Source organism: Lepus europaeus, chromosome 16, assembly GCF_033115175.1.
Source record: "Lepus europaeus isolate LE1 chromosome 16, mLepTim1.pri, whole genome shotgun sequence".
Lineage (NCBI taxonomy): Eukaryota > Metazoa > Chordata > Mammalia > Lagomorpha > Leporidae > Lepus > Lepus europaeus.
The window spans coordinates 81,449,952-81,472,298 of NC_084842.1; positions in this window are offsets into that span (position 1 = coordinate 81,449,952).

Genomic DNA, 22,347 nt, shown 5'->3' on the forward strand with positions numbered 1-22,347 from the left:
AGGAAGGATGAAGATGTAGGAAAAGAAGAAAGAAAATATGAGACAAAAACAAGAGAAGATGTGGCTATCAAAGGATGTTGGTGGCACCAACTGTTTTCGCTGTTCCTTTTTTGATACCTAATCTTAGGTAAGGTTTCAGAGTGACAAGACCTATTACTCAGAGTTCCCATGATGAGTCAAAAAGGTGGAGGTAGAAATCATGTTGGTGCTCGTGTCTTCTGCAGCTAATTAGATGAGAGGCCACTTTGGGAACATGCATCAGTCTTACAGGAAAACAGTAACACTATTAATTTTTTTATAAGAGCAGTAACACAGAGATCGCCATTAATCCTCACCCTCACCAGAAGCAGCTCTGACCTAGTTTCACACATGAATCATCTCTTTGAAGGCATACCCAGCCCACTGTAGACACCCAGGAGCTGCTTCTCATTGTCCCCCACATTTGGCTTCATCTTTCCTGATACTTCATCTTCCCAGCACAAAGACCTATTTTGATTCCTGCAAAGGCAGGTCCTCCAGCTTCCCCAGATTTGCAAATGCTGTTCCTTGGGTCTTTAAGGCCCTTCAATCTTTTCTTTAACTCTTGCTTTTCCTTTAAGGATCAGCAGTTAGATCATCTGCTCTAGGGGACCTTCCTAGCCCAAGTGCTCTCTTATTCTCTTGGTGACTTGTTCTTGTGTCTCTTATAGCACTTGTAATAGCAGATTGACTGTTCCCTTGTATGCGATGGATTGACTCAGGATAGAAAATTTACCATTGGTTTTTAGCCCTGTTGTATAGCACATAGTCCACACTCAACACATTTACCAAATAACAACTAATGTCTATATAACTTTCAAATGCAATAGCTTATTTAATATCTACAATGATCCAATGAGGTTGTAATGATAATTATAAATAATATTGATAGCTCATATAAGTTTTACTATAAAACTTATAAAACATATTTTATAAAGTACTTTGATATATTATATGATATACCCTTGTATATGCAAATATATAGTATAATTTTAACTATAAAAGAGACTTCAACAATTGTCCACTTAGAAATAATAAAGTTGAGAATCGACATCTCATCTGTTTAATTTCAGAGGCTCAGCTATAAACACTGATATATGAGTAAATGAGTAACAAAAATGACTTAATGGATAGTTCCCTCAGAGAAAGAGACATCATACACTGGTTAATACAATCCATGCAATTAGAGTGAAGAAGAATGCTGGAACAGAGTAGTTTTAAGGAAAGCTGCTATTCTATCTCCACTCTGGCCTACAGACTTTCAACACTTCCTACTGGGGTTATCATACTCAGGTTGGGGACCTCTTTTTGGCTGCTGGGTGGGGAAAAACCTTCTTAAAGCAAACAAAAGATGATCAAGATGTTGGAAATTAAATCCATGAAGATGAAGAGCTCTGGTGAAATGGGATGATCCCAGTTATCTTCATAACCTTTGCTCTGTTGTGATCCAAGCTGAGTACCCAAAGTTCCTATGTTAAACTCACAACCCTCAGTACCTCAGCATGTGACTATCTTTGGGTGTAGAATATTTAGATAATTGAGTTAAAATGAACTCATCAGGATGGGTCCTCACACAAAATGACAAGTGTGTAAGAAGAAGAAATTAGGACCATAGACACGTACAGAGGAAAGACCATATGAGGATGTAGGGGGGAAGGAAACCATGGCCAGCCAAGGAGAGAAGCCTCAGAAGAAATCAACACTGAGGACACGTAACCTTGGACTTCTAGACTCTAGACCTGAGAGAAAATAAATTTTGGTTGCTTAAACCACCCATTCTACAGTACTTTGTTCTGGCAACTTTGGTAACCTAATGGATAATCCTTCATCCTTCAGCATCTTCCAATAAGGGGGCCAGGGACGCATCTGGAACAAAAATTATTGAACTCTTTTCTTTCAGAGATGAGAGTACAAGCCTTGAAATTATGATCTCTAAGTATGATTTGTCCATTTAATTCATATGTCATTCGTTTGTTTGCCAGCTATTTATTTACAGGCATTGTGACACTAAATATCAAATCAGTTCCTTACTGTCATGAAGATCACATGACCACATACAGCATAGCTCTCCAGATGTCTCCCTTTCTCATTAACAAAATTCTAATTTATTGGTATTGACAAGTATGTTGAAATTCTAATTTATTGGTATTGACAAGTATGTTTCCCAGCATCCTGTGCTGAATGAGGTGACTATCAAATGGTATATATCAGAAACTATGGACTACTGTATGGTGGACACTGGAAGCTACCCTCAAGATCCCACTGCTGTGATGGGCTTCTTGTGTCACTATCTGGGGATCACCAGGCTTTCATTTTCACTCTCTGTAGGGATAATCTCAGCTGCAGAGAGCCACCTTGTCCAAGGTCATGCCCTTTCTAAGGTGGCCCACTAACCAGTGATCAGTTAGATAGGTCATCTTAGCCCAAAGGTGACAACTCTGAAGAGCTCAGGTGGTTCAGGAGCTCCTCAAGGAGTCAGTCTAGGCAGTAACTGGTCCTTAACAGAGGCTCCACTTCCCCTGCCAGACTTGTTTCCATCACCTCCCTTCTACAGAATCAGTTACAAAAGCACCCCTAACAAACATCTTGCATGCTAATTTTTTCTCATGTAGCTCCAGAGAAATCTCCAAAACAATGGTACTGGTCCAGAGTGAACAAATGTATCCCCTTGTCTTACTCCTTTTTCTTGCTTTAGTGCAAACTGGTTGGGATTCCAGAAACCATCTTGGAAGCAAAAGGCAACTTTGTGAACAGAAGCCACATGTTAAGGATTATGGGGCAGAAACAGAATTAGGATCATGGTGACAGCATTGTGCCACCACACTACTTGTCCCCATCCTGCTTGCCTCTGGGACTTATTACATAATGAAAACAAGAGTGAGTTATTTGAACTACTCTTTTTGATTGCAGCAAATAAAATTGATAGGAAACATTAAACAAATGGTAATATAAATTATATGTTTATTTTTCATTGAAATGTTGTTCTCAAGGAGAATTAACGTATTTAATGAGAATACATAATATGCTATAGATGATGAAACAAACTTTTCCATGGGAAGAAAATGTCCTTTGAAGTTGGAAGAAATTGAGTGTTTTCTAGATTATTTCTAGGTTATTTCTGACTTCCTATAACTCAGATAAGTCAGTCTTAAACACATAAAGCAAAGAGGCAGTATAAGTGTGTGAGTGGGTAGAAAGGGACAGGAGGGCAGACTATTGAGGGTCGGATGCATTCAGTTTTCCCCCAGATTCACTCTCCAAGATTTTCTTCACCCTGTTCTGCCTGGCAAAGCCAACCTGCAGGGACTTCATCAATGGGAAGAGCATGCATGAGATTGGGTGGAAAAGAGAGGAGGATCTCAGGGTATTTAATACCCAGTTCCTGCCCTGTGGTATTTTCTTTAACATGGCTGTGTCCCTCCACCAAAGGTTGCTATTTCTTTCCAGTGGTTTTTTACTGTGACTTTCTCCTTCAGGTTTCCAATAGCCAATGGGTTGTTAATCTGAGGTCTATGAATTTTTAAAGGAGAAACAAGAAATCCATCTTTACAATTACTAACCTCTAACCAATTGACCATTTCCTTCCATGATCCACTGAGGCAATATATCACAAAGGTATTTGAAATACCACATTGCCTAACATTGCAGAGATGTCAAAGTTTCTTTCACATATGTTTTTACCTCAAAATTACAGGCATTATTAGACCCACCACTATATGTTTTAGGTGGTATGTTAATAAAAAAGCACTTATATTAATAAGCCATAAACATTTTATTTAGTCATTTTAGTCACTGAATTGTTAATATATTGGCTTATTTTGTAATTCCAAATATTCTTCCAAACTCATTTAAAAATTATCTTGAAAAGGGATCTTTGGGCTCCATCACAGTGACCCAAGGTTAAGAGAATCAAAGCACTTTGGTGCATTGTTTGGTCTGCCTAATGGTGGTACCTGCTCCACTATCACTAGCCTTGTGGAACTATGCTGTTCCTTACAGTTTAACTACACTGCCCCCAGCCCCGCCAATTTTGTCAGCAGTCCCTTCTTTAGTAATTTTACTTTCAGTACACCATCTGTGTCCTGCTAGAAAGCCAACGATACACCTGGTAAAGGATGTTGACTTGTAGAGAGAAGTCAAGAGAGGCTCTGGAAGCTTGGGCATGTCATTGGATCACTCTGATTCCGTTTTCCTCCTTTGTAGATCATGGTAAGACACAACCTACTGGCATCAAGAGACCAGGGTTCTTTTGAGCTGGGACTAATCAGTACACCAGTGTGAATATTACCCAACACACTAACAGTACTGCATAAGCCATGTCACTTTCATCTCAGCCATTGGCAATAGGCAGTGTCACTCATGAAGCTCTTACACAGTCAAGCAGAGACTCAGAAACCCAAAGATCAGCCAATACCAAAACTCATCTCATCTCTACCTTCCTTCCACATGCCCTACTTGTCCAGAAGCCTGGCAGGGCCAAAATAGGCCATGACGTTTGTAAATCAGGGGAAAAATTGAACTTGTGTTGTTTCTCTAGTTAAGGCTTCAGGGTGAAGCAGAGAAAGGTTTTATGAATCTTTTCCTATGTAAATTTTGAATCAAATCTAGATGAAGTAACTTTTCATTTAAAAACTCAGAACAATATTTCTAAAACAGGGATAATATATGGACAACCTTTCCAAGAATTTTTTATAAAATATGGTGATTTCCCAGTGTTGTTCAATTATTGTAATTGCAACAAGACTTCAATATGCACAAATAAATTGGATATATACCATCACAATTTTAGTTCTTGTACAGCTATGAATCAAAAGCAAATTCACAAATTAAACACAAGGGATACCATTAAGATGATAAACAGAGCATATGCTGCAATGTTCTTTCCCTACCCCAAATGCATAGAATAAAATTATCTATAGCAATGCCGTAAAATAAGGACTACTCTACAATGACAGAAATTATAAAGAATTTCTGAGCAGCTTGAGGCAGATGGGATATGCATAATTAATGAAGCCATATCCTTAAACATTACCCTGGGGGTCCCAGCTCCCAATGGGAGTGGCTTCAGCCACTTTGTCTAAATGCTGAGGATTAGATACTGGGGCAGGAAGGAGCCTAGGGAGTTCTTGATAGTCAAGGTGACTTCTACAACAACCATCACAAAAGAAATCAGAGTGCTTGTTTTTCCTCCCTCTCCTCACCATAAACACCCACTTGTGAGTGCCGCAGCAGGGGCTGTCCCTGGACAGGAGCAGTAAGTGGAAGCATTGGGCTTGAGAGGCAAAACAGTACTCTGAGTGGTTAGTGATGCTCAAGGGACCAGAAGACAAACTCCTGGCCATCCCAGTGAGCAGACACCTCCTCCCTTCGATGGGTGTACAGCCATTGCCAACAGGCAGTGTAGCTCATGAAGCTCTTACACAATCAAGCAGAGACTCAGAAACCTAAAGATCAGCCAATACCAAAACTCATCAAACATTTAAACAACTCAATATCATAACAGAGAGACAGCAAAGTCAACCAACCCACATTGTCAGAAATAAGGAAACCATATTAATACAGCAAGTAGAGTGAGAAAGGAACTGGCATCCAAATAAAAAGAATCCACTATCGGTGTTGGACATAGAGAGTTGTTGGAAGTTGTCTGGATGTCAGAATGTACAGGACTGAGGATAACACTAGTAGCTTGAAGATCTGCTTTGAAAATTTCCTCAGAACATGAAGTGAAAACACGAAAGCTAAAAGAAACTAAAGGGAGAAACAAAAAATCCTAAGAGGAATTCCAAAGGAGAGGAACAGAGAATAGATAGAAAGACATGGCTAAAAAATAATGGAAGAAGCACATTGAATTTGAGAAAGATGTGAGTTTTCAGGTTGAAAAGATGTAGTAGGCAATAGATTGTAGAAAAAAAATCAAACCATCAAACAAAAAGAGAATTAAAAAATGTTTTGGTTAAGAAAGAAAAATCTTGCCTGAAAAAGAATAATTTTACTGTCATAAGTCTTCTCATACACAGTATTGGATACCATTAAGTTCTTATAATTGTATCTACAAATTTGTATCTACAAATCACATTGAACCTGTTAAAAACCAATTAAAAATGAAATAATGAATCATTTTATAGCCAGCAAAACTATTGGTCAATTCTAGTGGGAGGACACCTATCACTGAGCCAGAGCATTGATCATTCTTGAACTCCATTGGAAAGAATTCTTAGAAATTGTGCTTGGCAAAACAAACCGAAACAAATTCGAGAGGAATATGTGAAGTAAAATAGAGAAGAGAAAATGAAAACAGTAAAATATATTACTGCTGTTAACAATCTTTTGATCATCACAATACCTGATAAAAAGTCCTAGATGATCTCAATGCTGTAACTGAAAACAGAGCAAGGAAATGGGGGAATTCAGAACATGGTTATGTTTTATCCAATTTGGGAAGAATTAACTCTAAATAGTGATTTAAAAAAAAAAAACCTTCAAAAATGCATGCCTTGTGAGCTATACTCAAAATTCCTATAGGAACTCTATGTTAACAGACTTGACCACTCTTCTGCCAGGCTTCTACTTGTACTAATTTGGGTCCCTAATGGTGACTTTCACCCTCTGGGCCTAGACTTGCTCAAGAAAAGGCAGTGCTGCCAACATTAACCTCATTTTTCCATTTCTCCACAGTCCCCATGAGTCCTCTTTATTCCCCCTTTACAATTCCTGTGGCTCTTTTCTTTTCCCTCTCTGTTCTCCCCTTAATGCTTCAGTCTCCTCTTAGTTGGAGCTGAGCTCAGTTTATTCCGGATTCTTTCTCCCATAGGCCTTATGAAACCTATTTTGACAGTGTAGTCATTAAAGTAGGGCTCATCAAAATCAAGAGCTGAGGGGTGAACATGAGATCAACTTCCCAAAATCTAGGGAAAGAGTTTTCAGGTAGAGGTTACAGAGAGGACAAAGGCCCTGTGCTGAGAAAGCACTTCATAGTTTGGAGCAAAAAAAAGCAGGAAATAAATGTTAAATAAATACAAAAACTTAGCAAGAGGGAGAGTGGCTTGAGCAGAAGTTTGGTGGATAGGCAAGGGGCTGCAGATAACTGGGCTGCTCCATGGTTGCAGGCACCCATGTTTCCACTAGAGCTCTGCAGCAGTTCTGAATGATTTATAATTCTTCCGTGCCCTTGTCCAGCTCCCTCCTTGGCAGGGAGCTTAGAGAAGATAAGAAGGCATAGCCAGCTCTTAGTAAGTACTCAATAAATGTTTATTCATTTGTTTTTCTAAAAAAATTTTGTCTTTCTCCTACAAACTCTATAACCTATTCCAGATTTGAGATTGAACAGGAATGGGAAGTGGAAAATGTTTTATGGTTCTTCAAAGAGCCATTGGGCAGTGTAGACAGCAAGGCTATAGCTGGAGGCAAGTCCCCAGTACAAGATCGAAGCTTTGAAGGTGAGATCTCTCCCCAATAATAACCTTGTCTGTGACTCTTCCTACCTCCTCCCACACTACTTTCCATCCACCTCAACATTCAAGGGACATGGACCTGACAAGCTGAAAAACAGGCTCCTGAGTCTAAATCCCTCAGTACTACATGAGCCGCACACCTTCCTGGGATGTGTGCCCATACATTGCTTGTCATCCCATTGCTGCTGTCTCTGCCAAACTCAAACACTGAATCATGATGTTCTACATCTCCTCACTAGGATGTTGGACAGGGAGTTGGATAATGGGCTGCCATTAGCTGGCTCTTCCACTCGGCAAGGGTTCCCAAAGAACTGCTTTGATCAAACAAAGTGGAATGAACAAATGAACAACCAATTCAATGGGGTTATATTTTCTTGGAAGAGAGAACTAGGAGAGTGACTTGCTGTTTTTCTTCAGAAGAAAGCACTTTGATGGTGGTATTGATTGGAACAGCCTGACAGGGGGCTGGGGAAATAGCTCCCATAACCCTTTATGGAGGACATGAACCTATTCTTCGGAAATTGAAGACATTCTATATCTCATGCTGGGAATTCTCAAGGGTATTGTGACTGACATTATTTGCATTCTGTAGGAGAGTCTTCTTCTTATCATTGTGTGCCCTGGGGAAAACTAGAGTAGTAGACATGCAGGTTTTTAGTCTAATTCTCTCCACATTAAAGATAAAAATTACGTAAGACTTTACATTTGTGAATGCTTCAATCCCAGTTCACACTGAAAGTGATGGAAAGATTATGAGCAGAGAGGTTCCTTGATTGGATATTTTAAAAACAAAAATGCTTCCTGAAAGATTCCCACATACTCCCATGCTCAGAACCATCACCTTAAAAAAAAGACTGTATTTAGTGTATGTTAGGCCATCACAAAACACACCAAACACCAGAGTAAGGGAAAGGGTTTAATGGGGAAAACCCAGCAGACCGGAGGGAAGGGGCGAAGAGGGAAAAAGAGAAGGAGAGTATAACAGAGAGAAGGAGAGAGAGAGAGGAGAGGAACTGGCAAGGAGAGAAGAGAGACGAGAAAAGAGAGAGCAAGCAGGAGATAGAAGAGAGAAGTGCAAGGAGACCAGAGGAGGAGGCTAGAGAGAGCCACGTGTTCAAGAACAGGTCCTTTTAAAACTTTGCCGGAGGGTGGGCAGGGAAGCAGGAGCAGCGAATCCCATTAGGATGGGGGTGGAGCTTGACAATGGTGGTTGGGCCATGTGGCCACCTGGCTTCCAGCAATGGCAGCGGGGGCTACAGCCTAGGATGTAAATCAGGGTGTAGATCGCGCCATAGATAAGACTGCGCCATTTTCCTAACAGTGTACATGTGTGTGTGTTGAGGGGTAAAGCATGAAGGTGACTTCCATCTTGCATGGTTCATTGTTTAGAGAAGGTAGTTTTGAGAGGTAATGAAGCCTGGAATAAATTGTACTTACAAATTTCCTTACTCATCTTCTCAAGACCCCATTTAGACACACACTTTGTGACACATTTTCTGATTTACCCAAGCAGGTTTGATCTCTGCCCTTTTGTCCTGCTCTAAGGGCTTTGACCATGTGTAGTACCTTAACTGTATCCTCCAGCTTCTGAAGCCTTCCCTGGGGACTGGCAGAGGCTGTGACTCTGCACCTTCAGTCCCCTGTAAATGTTTGCTGACTAAATGAGATTGAGTGGGCAGGGCAGTAATTCCTGACTAGGGTACTGTTGATTCTCTAGAGTTTCACAACAGCATTAACCATGATTCCCAAGCTGTTTTCAAAGCTAAGTAATGTTAGTGGAAACTGCACGTCTCTCCTCAACAGTTCAGTTCTAGCTGCATGAAATGCCTTTTTTGCTCAGTGGTTATTTTATCAGCTCTGTGCTAATACCACTGTCAGATGGGGCATCATTGGTTACAAGAGGATCGATAATGAAATTATTACTTAATCAATAGGATTTTCTTTCTTGGTAGACAAAAATCATTGAAAACATTATGTCTTTGTAGGGAAAATAAAAATAATTTAAAGAAAGAGACAACTGGAGCTGTGGGACAGAATGTCTCATCAAGCCTGAAACTGAGTAAGAAGTAGAGCAGAGTGGGAGGAGTTTGCTTTGCTGAATATTTGAAATAAAGCCAGGCGGGGGACACTTCTGGGTTTAGAGAACAATGAAGGCTTCAAAACTTCCCTGCACCCTCCCAAAAGGAAAACACACAGAATCAACAAAGGGAGCAAATAAAACCACACATGATCATGCTTTCTGTGTTACCAGGAGACAGGATGTATCAGCCCCTAATTTACTCATAAGTAGAGCTATAGATGAATTCCAACAGAGTCCCTACCTGTGAGCCAGAGAGTAGAAAATGAGAGGTTTAAAAAATTCCATGAGAAATGTGGAGAGTAGCAGAAAACTTAGATGAAGAACAAATCAAACAGATCCAGAAATAGAATGTACAGCAATAAATGTTAAAATAAAAATTGTAAGCTGTGACTTGAAAGTTCACAGAACTGGATACAAGGTAAGGACCTGAGTGTGCGAGAGCATAGAAATAGTACCATTTGAGAGGCATTACTTCTGGAAGACATACGACTAGGAAAGAAGAAATACTGCCTGGAACCAAACCAGTGAAAGAAATAAGCAAGGAATATAAATGAGTCACCAAAAGAAATAAACTCTCCTTCACCTCACCCCACCCTAACCAAAATCATCCAGAAAAGGAACTTCACATAAGAGGGAAGAAATGTAAAAAAGGGAGCTCATGAAAGGAATAAGAATCAAGAAAATCAGATCACATGGATTTAACACTACTCTAAAAATGTTAGAAAATAAGAATAAATCATTTCTGCTAATGGACATTCTTGGCAGGAAATCCAACCAAAGTGCAGAACAAAACTCTGAAACAACTATAAACAATACTCCAAAATGAATCAATTTTGGATAGAAAAAAAAAAAACTTGAATTACAAATACAGAAACTAAGAACAGAAATAGAATAATATATTCCCTGCTCCCAAGTCCAGAAAGAAAGAAATGAGTAGAAGAGTATTGGGAAAGGACTTTGGAAAGAAATGGAGCAAAAAAACAAAATTATTTCATTCATGAAGAAAGACTAAATTACAAAGAAGCTGGGAGGAATAAAGAATCAAGTAAAAATTTGATAGAGAATATTGAAAAGCTAATCCACAATGAGAAGAATAAAATGACACAAAGAACAATGTAAAAAGAGTCAAAGTGGTTGAAATGCAGAACAATTGGCAATAGTAGTCCAACATACCTATAATTGGCAAACCGAAGAAGAAAATACAAATAATAGAGTAGTACTGGTATTTAAAACTGTCAACCCAGAAGTTTAAGAAGTAGAAGAACTGACTTTACACATGGACAAGGTACTAAGGAAAACTGACTTGCAATAACTGACTGTGGGCCAAGGAGTATTGAAATAAATAGACTTTAAAGAAAAAGGAGAGAGGCCAGTGTTGTGATGCAATAGATTAAGCTGTGCTTGCAATGTCAGCATCCCATATCAGAATGTAAATTTCAGTCCTGGTGATTCCACGTCTGATCTGGTGTTCCCACTAATGCACCTGGGAAAGCAGCAGAGGATAGCCCAAGTACTTGAGCTCCTGTCACCTACATGGGAGACCAGTATGGAATCCTGGCTCCTGGTTTCAACCTGGACAAGCCCTGGCTGTTGCAGCCATTTGCAGAGTGAAACAGTGGATGGAAGATCTCTTTCTCTATCACTTTGCCTTTCAAATAAATAAATAGTTTAAAAAGAAAAGAAGAGGGGCTGATATTGTGGGACAACTGGTTAAGCCACTGTCTGCGAAGCTGGCATCCAATAAAGGCTTCTGTTCGTGTCCCACCTACTTCACCTCCCATCCAGCTCTCTGCTAATACTTCTGGGAAAGTAGGGGAAGATGGCCCAAGTAATTGGTCCCCTACACCCATGTGGGAGACACAGATGAAGCTCCTGGCTCATGGCTTTAGCTTGGAACAACCCTGGCCATTGCAGCCATTGAGGGAATGAGCCAGTGAATGGAAGACCTCTCTTTCTCCCTCTGTCTCTTCCCTTCTCTCTGTAACTCTGTCTTTCAAATAAATAAATAAGTCTTAAAAATAAAAGAAAGGAAAAGAAGAAACATCCAGGTTCTCCAGACCAAAAAACAAAACAAAACAGAATAACATAGAAAGGCAAGATAACTAATTTGGTATTAGATTTCTTCAAGCAGCATACAAGGAAAACAAACAGTGGGGCAGGATTTTCTTACAGAGAATGAGCTTCAATCAACCCAGAGACGACTGGGAAGACACTGATGAAATGTCTTATAGAAAATTAAATGTAGGCTACTAGATGTTCTGACAAAGAGGAAAGAATACAATTTTAAATAATGGAGATTTCTACTTCTGGAAAGATGGAGAAGATACAATTTTCTATATTCCTACTGCTACATAAAGCATCAACTTGAACCTTATATACAAGACAAGCAAAAGCAGACTCAGAGTAGAGTGAAGGTAGACTTTATAGGGAACTCGGGACCAGAAACCGAGAAACCAAAATGGTGATGAGTTTCCTGACCTTTCTTGTTGTCTAACATGCATACATCCTGGATTGGGTGGTGGAGGAGCTGCCAGACCAGATAAGCCAGTGAGCATGGACACCAAGAACCCTAAGGAATATCTGCTGTCTCCAGCCGAAGGCCAAAAACAAGACAGTCTGGAAAGACGGAAACTTCCAGATCATAACCTCTCTACTCCAGCCAAGCAGCTAAAAGTTCTACCAGGTAATGGGAATCAGAAAATGAAGCCAGGCCCTTACACTGCGTGAACTATTTCAGAGCAAAGCTCTGGAGCAGGCTGGCTGGAGTTGAATCCCCATCCACTGCAGCCCCTACCACTTTCCCCATTTATTTTGTTTTCATCATGCTCATCCTCAGGCGTCCCAACACCTCTCACGCCAGTGCTTTCTGCCGACATCACCCCTTTTCAAGGCACCCACTTAGCTGGCTTCCCCACTTTGTATTTCTCCCCTAAAGGCTTCCCACCAGAGCGGAGACGCCTAATCCTTATGCAAAATAGCCATCCCTAGCCCTGAAATATAAAACAGCAATCTCCATAGCATTTGTCATCAGTTGACATACCACATGGATTAGTCAGCGCAGGCTGCCATAACAAAATACCACAGACTGGGTGACTTCAACAATAGCAATTTCTTTCTCACCCTTCTGGAGGTTTCAGATCAGGTCTGACAGTGTTCTATTCCTGCTGAGGACTCTGGCTCGTGGACCAGTGGCCTTCTCTGGGCAGCCCTCATGTGACCTTTCCCAGAGTGTGTTCTCAGAGTTTCTCTTACAAGGACACCAATCCTATCAGATGAGGATTATGACGACTTGTGTGACCTCTTGTAACCTTCATTGCCTACTAAAGGTCTTCTCTCAAAAGAGTCACATCGCTTCTGCAAGCTCCAGTGAGTTTTGAGGGGACTACAATTCAGTCCATAGTGTGACACATTATTTACCATCTGTCTGATGTGGACTTTGTAAGGTCACAAAACCTGGCTATGTTCTGTGCATTGCTGTACCCCTAATGCCCCAAGTATGGTCTGACAACCATGGCTCAAGAAAAAAACTGGTTTCATGAACATATGAAAAAGGAAGTTAGCTGGGTGATCTTTGGTGTGTCCTTGCCTGCCCTCACAAATCTCTTTCTTTAACAAAGGTATTGCTATCTCATAGCTTTGTTTTAAAAGTTCAGTGAGGCAGTTTATGCAAAGTACATCATGTTGTACCTGGCATAGAGTGCAAGCCCAAGGTAGATTAATGATTGCTGTTGCTATTATTGACATCAATATGATTATAGTGAGTCTGATTCAAACCCAAGCTGGGTGGTGGAGACAGGAGGGAGTTCTCTGAGGACAATCTAGAGGGGTGATGGTCATTGTCTCGGCAGGTGCCACATGCAGGTGTTTTTTTGTTAGTTTGTACTTTGATATGAAATCTGAGATGTTTACCTGACTTCAGAACACAGAGGCCCATGTCCTGGGTTTAATGGTCTATGTAGCTAGGTCATACCCTGTTCCAGGTTTTGCAGTCACCATTATCTGACCCTCTGTAACACGTTGCTGTTTCCGTGGGATGCTGAGAGGCCTCGTTTGCAGTTGCGGGTTAGCTCAGCTCTCCACCCAGGCCCAGCTCCGCTGGAACGAGTTTGGTAATTCTGTGTCCGGCCCAGCACAGTCAGTCATGCCTGGGAATGCAGACTCCTCAGGGGAAGAAAAACAAGCAGATGCACTTGCCCAACCCTCTCGCCCTTCTCTTTAGTCTAATTTTCATCTCAGGAATAAAGACAGCATTGGTTCACCTTGCCATCACCCCCACTCCTCCAGGCCTCACCCACCTGCACCAAGCTCAGTAATTCCTGGTTGCGTGTGAGCCCTGGGTGAATTTGACTCTCCAAGCCTGTCTTGAGGAACAGCCCTCAGCACTGTAACGCACACTAGATGCGAGCTTGTGTCATCGCCCGTTGTTCTTGCAGACCTTAGGTTACTGTCTAGTTACGCTGGGGAACATTCAGGTCCATGGTGCCCGTTTCAGCTGGCTAATCCAAGGGGCACTACTTCTCTGGATGGAAGGCAACTGCCCAGCCACAGGCTCCTACACTGAGGTCTGACCTCTACCCAGACAGACATGTGACGTGCTTGCCCTTAGATCCCACAGCTTCCTTGAGAGCCGCTCAACTGGGCCCCGTGTTTCTGCTTTTGGGAGCAGAACTGTTGGCAAAGCATTTCTCACGGTTGTCCTCTGACAAGTACCTTGAGGAAAGTCGAATCTTGAAGAATACCTTAAAGTATAAACAAAGCAAACCACAGCTGAAAAGTCAAATTGCTTCCGCTATTACTTCGGACTGCCAGAAGATGGGGCCACATCTATTTCTCTATGCTCTTCCTGCAAACTCGGGATAGTGCAGGGAAAACCTAGACTGGTGAGTTCACATCAGAGCAAATAATATAGTCCTGGCCTTATTTTTGCAGCTTTTGTTCTCTTTCTCCTTCTCTCTCACTTTTTATTAAAGAGTTTCTCGGTCCCCCTCGCCTTTTTATTTTAAACATACATAATGACAGCTTCTCAAACTTGGCTTTGGAAATGAATCAAATAGAAGCTGTGACCCAGCCACAAGAGTTTCATTTCCTTCAGTTCTTGACCCTAAAATATAGAAATTTAATGACGTGTGCGGTACCCTTAAAATAAGGAAGAGCCTTATTTTAAACCATTGAAAGCCTCAGAAGAAATGTGGAACACCAGCAGACCGAGGATTATTCTCCTTTCTCAAGGACCCAGCTTGGGGGACCTCATTATCACACCACTCCCACTTCAGGAGGTAAAATTACAGAAGGTAGAGAAGCTGAGGTCATTGGTGAGTATGTGAGAAGTGGAGACCAAAGGTGAGCAGGAGAAATAGGAAGGAATGGGAGAAAAGGCCCTGGCTCTCTTTAAAGCTTTGTGACTGACTGTATTCCTCCCCTAAAATATGCTATTGTGTATGTGTGTCTTCCATTACTAAAGGCCTCATTTCCTCTTTCATTCAATTCCTCTGCCCTAGTTTTTTTTTTTTTTTTTTTTTTTTTAAGTTGATTGGAATCAGCACTGTGATGATTTCCATGCAATATCAAGAGTTTCAAAATCAGGCTCACAAATTCTAAGAGAAATTACACAACAGCTCCTGGAAAATCAACTTTATGGGGCGGCTTCTGCTAGATTCTAATCTGGTTGCTAATCAGGGTACAACACACAGAGGGCTCTGGTCAGCAGAGAGGAAAATCTCTTGATGAGGATTTGGTGTTTGGATCAGCCCCTCTAAGACATCTTGGCTGCACTGGATACAAGGAATTTATGGATTTTACTGTACAGTTTGGTTCCGGATTGAGAGTCAAAGGCAAATGGTCTGGCTGCAGCTACATCTTGCTTGTCTTGGAACCTCTCTGAGTGTTCTCCGAATGGAAATTTCCTAATTCTCTTGGTTCACTTTTTTTTTTTTTTTTTTTTTAATTTAAGACCTTGTGGTGTCTCTTAGTGTCAGTGAAGTTTTGGATTTGCATAGTTATAAATACAAAATTCACTGGCTAGAGACACCTGCCTTGTGTATCTTGGTTTGCAGGCAAACTGAAAGAAGATTCTTTTGGGTTCAATTCAATACTGAATTCTGAGTTGTGTTGTGGTTTGCTGGAGAGATTAACAGTGTTACCAGGAATGTTAAACCCTTGGACAGTCAGATCTACTTAAATCCCTGCAGCCCAGTTTTCTGCCAGACTCCAAATAATACAGTAGGAGAGATGAGTGTTCACATGTCACCAATATTACTGACATCTATATGCAAGTTTGTCATTCCTATGGAGGAGATGCAAGCTGACCAGGTGTTTGAGTCATCTTCACCAAACAGTTCTGTAAAAACCATAATGCTTTGCTCCATCTCCCTACAAAGCAGGCAAAAGGGGCAGGGATTAAGTTCCTAACCTTTCTCCCTAAGAAGCTTACAAAGGCAGTGTTGGTAAGTCAGTCACACTGTTTTCAATTCACATCTCAGTTGCACTTACTGCTCACTCGTCGTGTACCCTTGTTCTAAACCTTTCCTATAAAGCAGAGATAACCAGAGTGTCTGCAGATAGCAAGTGCTTGTCACTTGCTCAACACATGTTAGGCATTATTCCCCTTCATCCTCATCAACAGATTAAAAAAATAGAAAACTGGAAGAGACTTTAGAAATAATCAGTTCCTATAGTTTTCAAATGCATTGGTGCTGTGGGGGACATTTAGTAAAAATGAAATTATAGGAAGAAACATAAACCAGTAAGTTGACACAGGAGGCATCTCTCTGAAAATGGGGGAAGAGGGGTCCTACCTGTTTGACTCTTCCTTTCCCTCTGCACCAGAACTCTCCTGAAAAAGTCTCCAGAACTCTAAGATTTCCAAAGTTTATACCCTGATAACCACTCATCTAACCCCAAGCCTTCATGTTAAATAATAGGCTGAGAAAGAAATTGATTCACACGTGGGCAAATAGCTATACATCCTTGAACTAGACACTGGAGATAAAAATGAAGTATATAGATCTTATCTATTTTCTTTTCTGAAGCTAAAATCAAGGCTTATGGTCTTACAACAAATAAAATATTGTAATTTGCAACTATCTGAAAAAAAAAAAGAGATGTTTGGTCCCAGTTGCTCTAAGATCCACTGAGTTTACAAGCTAGTAGCTGAGATCAGATGTTCTCTTAAAATGTGACTAAGGAGTCCTAGGCTTAGAACCAAATATAACCAAATAGTGCAGACAATCTTAGAGAATTCCTAAAGTGGTAATAATCTGGAAATGCTCATGGGGCACGCTTCACAAAAGATGTCACACCCTTGACGGAAGGCTAGGACATCAGCAAGGGGAGTAAGAGATAGAGGCCATGGCCGTCTGAGGGAGCTCTGTGGGGAAAGGTGTGGGCTACAGAATGCATGTGGAGAGTTGAGGAAACGATGATTACTTATCATTTTGTATTTGGTAGAAGATGAGGATTCTGGGGAATCAACTTCCAGAGAAGTGGAATAGATAACATTGGAGAGTCTGGGCTTTGTCAAACAGGGTATTCCTGGAGAGCCCAAGCCTTGAGGAGCTGATGTGTGCAGAGCAATGTTCCGGGAAGATTAATCAAGTCCTAAGTAGAGGATGCACGAGAAAGCAGGAAGACCAATTAGGAGGCAATTAGAGTAGTTTAGACATGACATCATGAAGGCCTGGACTGGAGGGGTGGTAGTGAAGCCAGAAAGGAAGGGGAGGATATGTACACAAAGAAAGAAACAGTGCAGTTCAATGACTCAAGGATGGTGTGGAAGAGGAGAGAGAGAAGCTGAGGGCAAGGCAAGCAGTGAAGGCTGGGTGACCCATCTGCGTGAAGAAAACCGGGATTGGAGAGAGAAGCGTTTGGGGGGGCACTAGTTAATTTTTGACTGAGTTTTTGGGGATGATGGGCTATTAAGTAGACGTAGAGGGCATGTACAGGGTAATGGGTAGGACCATGGGCCCTGGAGGTTGGCTCAAATGCTCTATCAATTCTACCACTCCTTGTAGTGTGATTTTGAGGAACTGATTTAATCCCTCTTAAACCATGGTACCTCATCTGTTGGTTCTGAGGATGGACAAAGATAAAGCATCATTGCAACAAATGGCAGTTTTCACCACTTTGCTATTTTTCAGGTATTTGCTATTAAAAAATTACAAGAGGGCCAGTGTTGTGGTGCAGTGGATTAAGCTGCTGCCTGCAACGCCAGAGCCCGTATCAGAGTAATGATTTGAGTCCCTGCTGCTCCACTTTTGCTCAAGCTCCCTGCTAATGCACCTGGGAAGCTAACAGGGATGGTCTAAGTACTTGGACTCCTACCACCCTTGTGGGAGACTGGGATGGAATTCTTGGCTCCTGGCTTTGGCCTGGCCCAGCCCCGACTGTCATGGCCATTTAGGGCGTGAATCAGTGGATGGAAAATCTCCTTTTCTCTGTCTCTCCCTCTGCCTTTCAAATGATTAAAACAAAAACTTTTTTTTAGACAGGCAGAGTGGACAGTGAGAGAGAGAGATAGAGAGAAAGGTCTTCCTTTGCCATTGGTTCACCCTCAGTGGCCACCACGGCCGGCATGCTACAGCTGGCACACCGCACTGATCCTAAGCCAGGAGCCAGGTGCCTCTCCTTGTCTCCCATGGACTTGGGCCATCCTCCACTGCACTCCCGGGCCACAGCAGAGAGCTGGCCTGGAGAGGGGCAACAGGGACAGAATCCGGCGCCCTGACCAGGACTAGAACCCGGTGTGCCGGCGCTGCAGGCAGAGGATTAGTCTAGTGAGCCACGGCACCAGTCAAAACAAATTTTTATAAAAAATGATAGTAATGGTGATCAAAATGGCAACAAAACAAAAGGGAACTAAAACCATTGACAAATTATTTAGCACTCAAGTTTTTCCTTTGTTGGCTCAAATTTTACTTCCCAAGTAATAAGCTTTTAAAATCCTAAATGTTTCGAAGTTCAGTCCAGGAGAAGGAATCCTGGGCTAGGAGTCAGGAATCCCAGCCATCTCTTCCTTGCCGTGAACTTGAAAGGGAAACAACCGCTCCTAGTCACAGTTTTGTCCATAATAAATGTGTACGCTCTGTGTCTTGCCCAGGCTCAGAGGGAGGAGTGAGACGTAAAGGGTAGATTGCGATCTGGTAAGGAAATACACTGATTAGAAATACAGAGAGAATCCATGATCATTTGTTTCTAAATTACTCAGTAAACTTGCTAGTTCCTGTGATGTTTGCTGGTAATAATGTTGGGGGTTCATCCAAGCAGCTAGGAAGATGACCATTATTGGCAAATGCTCCGAACGACTTTTCTCAGTTCAGTAACGGATTGGAGTTACTCCCTTCAGGGTAAGATAGGGTGTGCTGGAAAACAACAGCAATTTCAGGGCTTCCAGACAAGATCAGCTTGCTTCTTGCACACACTGTGTGGCGCTACAGGGCTCGGTATTTGAGGACTCCGGCTGACAGAGCAGCCACCCTCTCCCGTGTGCTGGTCCCCACGACTGAAAACCCTGCCCCCTTGCCCTGTGAAGGCTCATCATGGAGGTGACATTTCTCACTTCCACTCACAATTTCTTGGCCACAGCTGACCCCTTGCCCGCTTCCAACTTCACAGAGCCAGGTAGGGCAACCGACCGTGGACTTGGAAGGCCAAGAACCGGAGATCGTTACAGATGCTCTGGAGAGGTGTAGCACTGCACCCTGGTTGTGTTGCTGAGGTGAACCTCCACTTGCACTCTGTGAGAAGCATTCACTCAGTGCTCTGAGACTGTAGCAGTAGCGCCCCGCATGGGAGAAGCAGTCAAATTCTATGCCCTCAAGTCCTGGACATTCTGTGAGCTTCCACTGGCCTTTTCATCCAGCTGGAGGGAGAGGAATGGATTCCTGGAGGCTGCGAGTCCTAGGACAGTGCTAGGAAGGCTGGGGGAGAGGGACAGCACGGACCGAGACACAGGTGGCAGCCCGTCACAAGTGTGGGCCCTCAGCAAGATATCTGCCGGCAGGGTGGCTGGCAAGGATAGCTGGCAGGGAAAGGACCAGGGGGAGGAAGTGAGAGGATGGAGGAAGAGTAAGTGAGGGTCGTTATTGGGTAGTGATGGCAAAGGGAGAGAAGAGGCAGACCTGAGAAACCGTGGAATGTTGGCTTTTAGCTCCCGGCTCCCCGGAAGCACAGAGCAGTGTGGGAGGCAGTAACACCATCAGCAGGGGAGACCCGGCCACCAGGCCCAGGGTCTTTGAGGCCAGACAGATGCGGGTTAAGCCCAGCTCCCCTACTTACTGGCTGTGCTACCCTGGACAAATGATTGGCCCTTTTCATTCTTTGGTTTCCCCATCTTCAAGGTGGAAGTCACAGTAGAAAACCCTCTGGTGTGAATTTCATGTTGAAAATATAAATGGTGAATTTAGCACAGGGACTGTGGTGTCTGGCCAGAGCCACAGAAGAGAGGACCAGCCCATCCTAGGTAGTCTCTGCAGGGGTCCTGCCTCTCCCAGCCTCTGCCAGCTGAAATGTCAACAGTCCTGCAGACAAAGGACGCTTTGCGCCCACAGGACCCACGCAGTGTCCTTTTCTGTTTGCCTCACAGAGCCCTTCCTTTTCTGGCCAGCAGCTGGCCCTGAGGGTGGGCGGGCCACTTTCTGCTGAGTCACCCTGCCCTGCCTTTTCTCCCTGGTGACACTGGGCTGCTGGCAGGAGCCAGCTCCCCTGGGGCCGATTCTGCTCTGAGAGTAGGGGCGGAGGGTCGTTGTGTTTTATTTGGAAGAAATCAAAGTGCTTCCCCGAGGAACAACAGAGGTTATTTTATGGATACGGTGGGCTGTTTGCCAAAGCTTGGCCTGCCAAAGCCTGCCGGGAGAGCAGGGGCTGTTGTCATTGGGCTGCTGGCCATGAATTCGCATCAGCCCTCTTGTCCCCAGTGGAAGGCAGCAACCCCAGAGGACCTGGGCTCCTATCTCATTTTTAACCACATGAGAATGATGTACCCTTTGTTGGAGCTTCTGAGACTTCCTATTTCACTTCCACAGCTATGCACACTGGTGAACAATACTTGCTGACTTTTCTGAGCACCTGGAATGTCCCAGACCGTCTATCAAGCATTCAAACCATCCTTACCAAATGTTGTTTTCTTATTCCTGTTGAATATATGTCGATGCTGACTCTCAGAGAGGCTTGCCTTCCTGTGTGAGGTCACACAGTAGAGGTGGTGGAGCAGGCAATCTTCCTTTAATGGATGCCCTCTGAGCGGGGGTGTGTGCAGCTGACAACAGTGAGGCTCACACGCAATGAGCGTGCAAGAAATAGCCTGTGCTACTGTGATGGCTGCTAGTCATGCCTCAATAATAAATAGAGCAAGGACGCAGTGCAGCAGCACTTTGGCTGGGCTGGTTCTGGCCTTGCATGAGATGGAGACTAATCTTGCTGTTGGCTCTGCGTTGGTGTAACGTGGGCAGATCTTCGGCAGAGTCCTCAGGAACGTGGATGCACCCAACCTGCCTACTTTGCCCTGGTGATGGTGGCTTCCAGACTGTCGTGGGCTGACCTTGTTTCAAAGCAGAATGACCTTCAGTCACCATATCCTTAATTCGTGGTTCAGGATTCAAGTGTGTAGGCTGCAGAAATTTCCTGAATTCCAGACAGGCTTACCAGGTCTAAAATGCCACCCACAAGTGGGGGATGCCTACTTTGTTAACTCTATGTGGGTCACACACTTAGTACTGTCAGGGATCAGGATTTTTCTAAAGCAAACAGGAACCGGGCTAATTTGCTTCCCAGCTTCTGTCCTGATGCCAGGGTTCTCAGGATTGCTTTTTAAGAGTTTCTGATGAGAGATGAGCTTTTCTCCTATCCCCCCCTCCCGCCCCTCCCCACCCACCCACACTGCCCTTCCTATACGCAGAAAGCCAGCTCTGGCTGCTGAAGCCCAGAGCTCATTCTTCACTTGGTCACTGTCAAAATCAAATTACTGAGCAAGCAGGTGCTGACGAGGCCTGTCACTACACAAAATTAATTTTCAGAAAAGCGTGTGTAGGGGGAAGTGACCCAGTTTCCTGTGGCATGTCATTTCGGGACTCAGAGTATGCCCTTCCCCCACAGGGGGAATTGGAAATGCCCACGGTGATATCGGTTTGCTCTGCAAGAGACGGGGTGATGGGCTGGCGTGATCTGCAGCCCGGAGCCTGGGATCTGACTGCCATTTGGGCTCCTGTCGCATCACTGCCTGGACCATTCATCTTCAACTTACGGCAGCGCCTGCTAGGGGATTTGAGTTTTCTTGTTCTGTTTTGTTCTGCATGGCATTCAAAATTCCTTCACAGAAATCTGTGCTGGGGCAGGAAAATGCTACATGAATTATGTCCTCGTGAAGTCACCATCTGGCTGATATTCATCTTGCTTAGCAAAATACCAAGGACGTCTTCGGCACAGATGCCGCAGGGCCAGAACACAGCACACAAGTGACCGAATCATCAACCAACATGTGACGGAGTGTAATTAACACACCTGGTGCCCGCTTCGGCGTGCCGGCCCCAGCTACCCAGAGGTTGCCTTTCCTTTTCCTACACAGGCTTTGGTCATTGTTTCTCCCTTACCGGGGTGGGAATGGAGGTTTGTAGCGTGAATCAACCTCCTGGGCATCTTCAGAACTAAGTGAGGCACCGTCATGGGGCTGGTGACAATGGGAGTGCTGAGTGCTTGTGTTCCGGAAGCTTCATCCCATGAAAACAATGCGACACTGACCGCTGGCGTCAAGTGGCTTCAGAAGTTCGTTGTTCTGGACGTCTGAATGAGTTCGGCTACAGGGACTCA